Source organism: Coregonus clupeaformis, chromosome 1, assembly GCF_020615455.1.
Source record: "Coregonus clupeaformis isolate EN_2021a chromosome 1, ASM2061545v1, whole genome shotgun sequence".
Classification (NCBI taxonomy): Eukaryota; Metazoa; Chordata; class Actinopteri; order Salmoniformes; family Salmonidae; genus Coregonus; species Coregonus clupeaformis.
In genome coordinates this window covers 36,163,056-36,168,926 of record NC_059192.1, presented here as the reverse complement: position 1 = coordinate 36,168,926, position 5,871 = coordinate 36,163,056, and positions in this window count along the sequence as shown.

Sequence of the window (5,871 nt, the reverse complement as noted above, 5' to 3'; positions counted from 1 at the left end):
CAAAAAAATTATTGTGCCACTTTGTTGGTAATACGTAACTTTTCCTGCTTTTCACTTTGAAACACAATCAATGGAACTATACTTTTCCACCCAACCTGTGGCGGAAGGGAATATTCCAGTCCTTAAGAGTTCTCTACCGCCCCATGAGCATTATCTGTAAGTAACCAACTATGGGATGTTAAAAAAACATGAGTGGTGTGGAAATACATCTTGCAGTATTGAACATGTGAGGCAACGTCTTGGCAACACATATCTCCTCACTTATAAACAGTTTGAGCCTTACGGATTTGACTGAAAAAGCACAGTTGGTATTAAGGTTCCATGTATAAAATCAATGTATCTATTTGATCAGTATAGGAGCACGAGCACCTGTTGTGAAGTTGAAAATGAATCTCCGCACACTCAGGGTCGATGCACAATTTTCCATTTCTTTAGGCTGAGCTTTCGGTCGTCAGACCTTCATCAGAGCATGAATGATTTCTTTACGCAAATGGTTACAATTTAGCTTCCTTTTACTTGAGCCTATTGGTCTTGATTCAGTTTGTTTGGAAGTGGCTCCGTATTCTCAATGCTGTATTTTGTCTGTTGATGTGGATATGAGCCATGAACTTTACTTAGTGAGGTCCAATAGTATTTGGACAGTGACAATTTTGTTGTTTTGGCTCTGTACTCCAGCATTTTGAGAATGTTAAAGTGCAGACTGTCAGCTTTAATTTGAAGGTGTTTTCATCCATATCGGGTGAACCGTTTAGAAATTACAGCACTTTTTGTACATAGTCCCCCCCATTTTAGGGAACCAAAAGTTTCTGGACAAAAAAACACTTATTATTAAAGTAGTCAAGTTAGTATTTGGTCCCATATTCCTAGCACACAATGACTACATCAAGTTTGTGACTACAAACTTGCTGGATGCATTTACAGTTTGTTTTGGTTGTGTTTCAGATTATTTTGTGGCCAATAGAAATGAATGGTAAATAATGTATTGAGTCACTTTTATGTAAATAAGAAACATTTTCTGAACACTTCTACATGAATCAGTCCCTCCAGGATTTTGTGGTTCTGTGAAATGTCACTGTCCAAATACTTCTGAACCTCAATGTACATTCCACTTTACTTTTAGATGGATTTTAATGTTAAGGAAGTATTTTTTACTAAAACATATTATTCACATTGTGTGTTAAGATACACATTTGTATAAATAGTACTTTGAGAAAATGTAATAATGCAAGTTCTATTTTTAAAGTTCTCCTTAGTGTAAGTGTTTATTTTTTACATTACAAAAATAAATGCATCAGGCTAGAATTATGGTAGATTTTTCTGACTTGTGCTTGTATTTTAAATGTTTGTTGCCTTAAAAGCTCATGCGTCAAACTCATTCCACGGAAGGCCGAGTGTTTGTGGGTTCTCTCCTCCCTTGTACTTGATTGATGAATTAAGGTCACAAATTAGTAAGGAACTCCCCACACCTGGTTGTGTAGGGCTTAATTGAAAGGAACCACCAAAAACCTGCAGACATTAGGCCTTCCATGGATTGAGTTTGACACACCTGTGACAATCATAGTGTCAATCTGCAGGTGCCACACATTTTGGGATTTAATAAATTAATGACTTGGGTTCTAACTTGAAATATAGTTATTCCTGTTACCATATTAGAACGTATTCATTACGTTACATGTATAATACATTTATACGTAGGGGTCAATGAAGGGTGTATAGGAACTTTTGCATGGAAAGTTACTTAGTGAGACAAGGGGAAGTACAGATAGTTTGTCTGTTCAAACATGTTATTGCTGAATATTAATATTTCTAAGGAAGGAGGTAAAGAGTAACAGTTTAGTCTCAGTTCCTGAAAAGGCAGGCCTGTTGATGTCAAACTAGGACCAGGAGGGATGTGGAACTCAACTCGAGGTAATGTCAACAGTTGAAAATAGAAGAAACACACTTCCACACCTATGAAGGTTCTAGACTTAGGCAGGGCCATGACAATACCAGTAAGAGGAACAGACTGGATTCCTGCCTAGCAACAGATTGTTTATCTTAGACCAGGGGTTCCCAAACTTTTTGCCCACAACTCCATTTTGATATCTGAAAATTCAAGTGACTCCAACCATGTGAAAAAAAATTACATTAACAGCCAATGTTTACTTTTTTATTTGGGGCTATGGCAGTCCAATTGAAAAACATTCTAACAGTAGGCAATTTCTGATTGTCTTACCTCACCATCACATACTTTTAATATGGGGCTATGACAGTCAATTGCACATTAGTCTGACGTGTCTCTTATCTCACCACCACTAATGAGATGGGTGTGGCTTGATGCATGTCGCGTCTCAAAGTCAGGGGGCGTGGTCAACAGTGCGCACCTCATCTCTGCTGTCACATACAACCTGGATCAATATTTGGTTTTAATGCAGACGAGAGCACTGAATCCAGCTTCACAGAGATATGAGCTGGGGAAGGGTACCATGAGTTTTATGGTGCTTTCAAGACAACTGGGAACTGTTAAATAGCCATCACTAGCACATTCGAGGCTGCTGCTGCCTATTGAAATCGCTGACCACTTTAATAAATGGAACACTGGTCACTTTAATAATGTTTACATATCTTGCACTACTCATCTCATATGTATATACTGTATTATTTTATATAATATTCTACTGTATCTTAGTCCATGCCGCTCTGTCATTGCTTGTCCATATATGTATATATTCTTAAATTCCATTCCTTACTAGATTTGTGTGTATTGAGTATATGTTGTGAAATTGTTAGATATTACTGCACTGTCGGAGCTAGAAGCACAAGCATTTCGCTACACCCGCAATAACATATGCTAAACACGTGTATGTGACAAATCAAATTTGATTTTAACTCTGAAAAATACGAGGTCAAATCATGACGTCAGTGATCTTCAGATTGGAAAGTCGGCGCTCTAGAAAGCGCCCAAGTTGGAATTCCTAGTTGGTTGTCTTTAACACACTGAAGTCGGAGATTTCCGAGTTCCCAGTTGTTTTGAACGCGGCATTAATGCTCAGAGGGAGACTGCAGGGTATTCTTTTTGAGTCAGGAACCAAAACTCCTCCATAGTGAATGCGTTGTCTGCATTATTCGGTCACATGACAGCTCGATCAGCTGTTCGATTTCACTTACCAGCATGTCAACTGAGCCAGGATCACAGTCAAATGGATTGGGAAGTAGTTCCCAAAGTGCCCTTCCAAGTGTTGGAGGTGAGCTGTCATCACTCGTGGGACATTTACTGATGCTGTTTTCTGTTAGAAACATGCACAGCCGAGGGAAGGGGGCATGGTTTCGCTTTTGAAAGACTCTCCAAAAATAATTATTTCCTCTGAATCCACTGATTCGGTCACTCATCTGTAGAATGTTTTTGTATTTCCCCTGCATGCTTGCGTTCAGTTTCCCAGTCTGTTACATAGGCAAGAATACACATTTTCTTTTCATTACACAGAAAGTCAACCAAGTCAGTTTTTTTTTTTTTTTACATCCATTGTGAATGACAACATTCCCCTTCGATAACCACCTATCCTCGGTGTGAAATAGCTCTGATCCCATAGCTCCACATAGTTTTGCGAACAGTCATGCGCGCAGTGGATGTGATTTGATGTACAGTATATAGTTTACAATCGAAGTTACCTGCTGCAGTATATCTCAGAGTTCTGTGCTCAGCTCTTTTGCCGCCAGTTGTTCTCGTGTATCATACAAATGCATCCATATGGCAGAGAGAAACACATTCATAACAAGAGTGCAGAGGCCTGCCTGCCTGCCTACCCGCCATAGATGGAGCACCATCTGTGCAAAAGCCCACCATTCGATCCCATGGAATTTTCGTCTATATAGCCACACTGCACACTGAATATCCGCTGTGCCGTTTCATGCTCAGGAATCGCGAGACGGAACAATATGTCCTTGTGAATAGCATACCCCGAAATGTACAGTGCCGTGAAAAAGTATTTGCCCCTTTCAGATTTTCTCAATTTTTGCATATTTTTGATACTGAATGTTATCAGATCTTCAACTGTTAGCACCCTAGGGGTGTAGGCGTGGGAAAGCCCGGATTTTGGCCCCACCTGGTGGCTAAACCACTCATTACAAGGTGTGGCATCTCTCGCAGAGACTTATTTGACTGCAGCTGCACATCTTGTACAGCTGGCTGCAATTAGGGAGGCAGAACATGGGGAGACAGTGGCATTAAGAGAGGGAGAGACGTGAGGAGGACATGGCAAACCTCTGTCGCAAACAATGCACCAGTAAGCACCCAATGCCGAAGGTTTGAAGCTTTCTCTGCCCTGGGGTAAAATATATTATCTTCCCCAGTGATTTCAGTTTATGTTCAGTTACTGCCATAAAGGGCCAGTTGTTGATTTTGAGTATTTGCCTTATTTTGTGAGAACATTCTTTTGGGACATGAAGATTCCCCAAGCTACCTGTGAACCATTTTTTAGTTCATAAATCCCCTTTGAGTGCTGAACTGCCTTGTCTGCCTCTTGGTTTTGCACTACTACACGTGACACACTCCTCCACCTATGGAGTTGTTACACTGGTGGAGAATGCGGGCACGTGAGCGTCCCCGTGCGGTAGTGCAACCTGAGACAGCCAGTTAGACATGTTATGGTGCCCTGTAGGCTGGGAGGGCGAGTTTTTTAAAGTCGTTTTTTGCAAGAGAAAATGCTGCTGGTAGAAGAGTGGATGTCAAGTCTTGAAGTGGTTGGCGACGGAGGGGACTAAGCACCTCAAAAGGGAGCACCGAAGAGCTCTGAAGAACTCCTTCCTTCAGGGGCTCCTTGTGGATCCGGAAATCACTGCCGCTATGAGTGAATGCAACATTTTGCTAGAAGACTGAACGGTGTGCAGCCAGATGTAAATACCGCCACCTGTGGCCGGCACAAAGAAGTGCCAGCCGATACTTCGAGGGGGAAGGCAAAGGAAGAAGTGAGCTGGTGCCTGTTAGCAGTCACCCAGGGGTAGCAGGGGCACGAGGCCCCACTACTAGATGCTGACCAGACCAAGGAAGCCTTCAAGAGGCAGTTTGAAGAAGAGAGGGCCAGCAAAGAGGCCCTGAAGGTGCGGTTGGGGTGCCTGTGTGCCGCCCTACAAGAGGAGCGCCATGGTCTCAGTAAAAAGCTCAATGAGAAGTCAAGGTAGCTGGACACCTTGCAAGAGGAGACTCTAAGCGACAACAAGAAGGTAAACTGGCAGGCAAGTCAACTGAAAGAGAAGTCAAATATGGTCCTCAGCCTTCAGGAGAAGTGCAAGAACCAAGAGGACAAGTAATGTAATCTGGAGCTTCAGAAGGTAAAGACCAAGTTCCAGGATGTTGTAGTGACTTGGGAAGAAGATGTCACTGTTCTGAAGCGAGAGAACATGTATCTTAAAGAGGCAGTTCACGCCACCAACGAGCAAGCCGAAAAGCTCATGGAAAGTAATGCTCGGCTCACAGAGGAAAAGCTCAGGCGATAAGAATTAGAGGCTGGAATGCTGCAGCTGAAGAGAGACCTGGAGGTCTCTGAGGTAGCCATTGAGTGTGCAGAATAAGGAGCGCAGGGAGCAGGTAACCAGCACCCAGAATTTAGAGGTCTGAGGGCAGAGCTGCAAGGGGAAGCCCAGGCTGGGATGTTGGCCCTGTTGGAAGACATGCTGCATCTCCAGTTGAAAGGGAACAGGGGTTTCCACAATGGTGCTGGACAAGCAGCAAGAGCTACACGGCGCGGCCAAGCAGACAGAGCAGGAACTGCAGAAGTCAAGAAAACGTGCCCAGGTAATTGAGAAGCAATGGAGAGGAACAGTCACCCACCTAAAAAATGTGCAGGTCTGTCTGGAAGAGAAGCAGGCAGCAAGAAGGCTTGAGCAGGAGGCAGT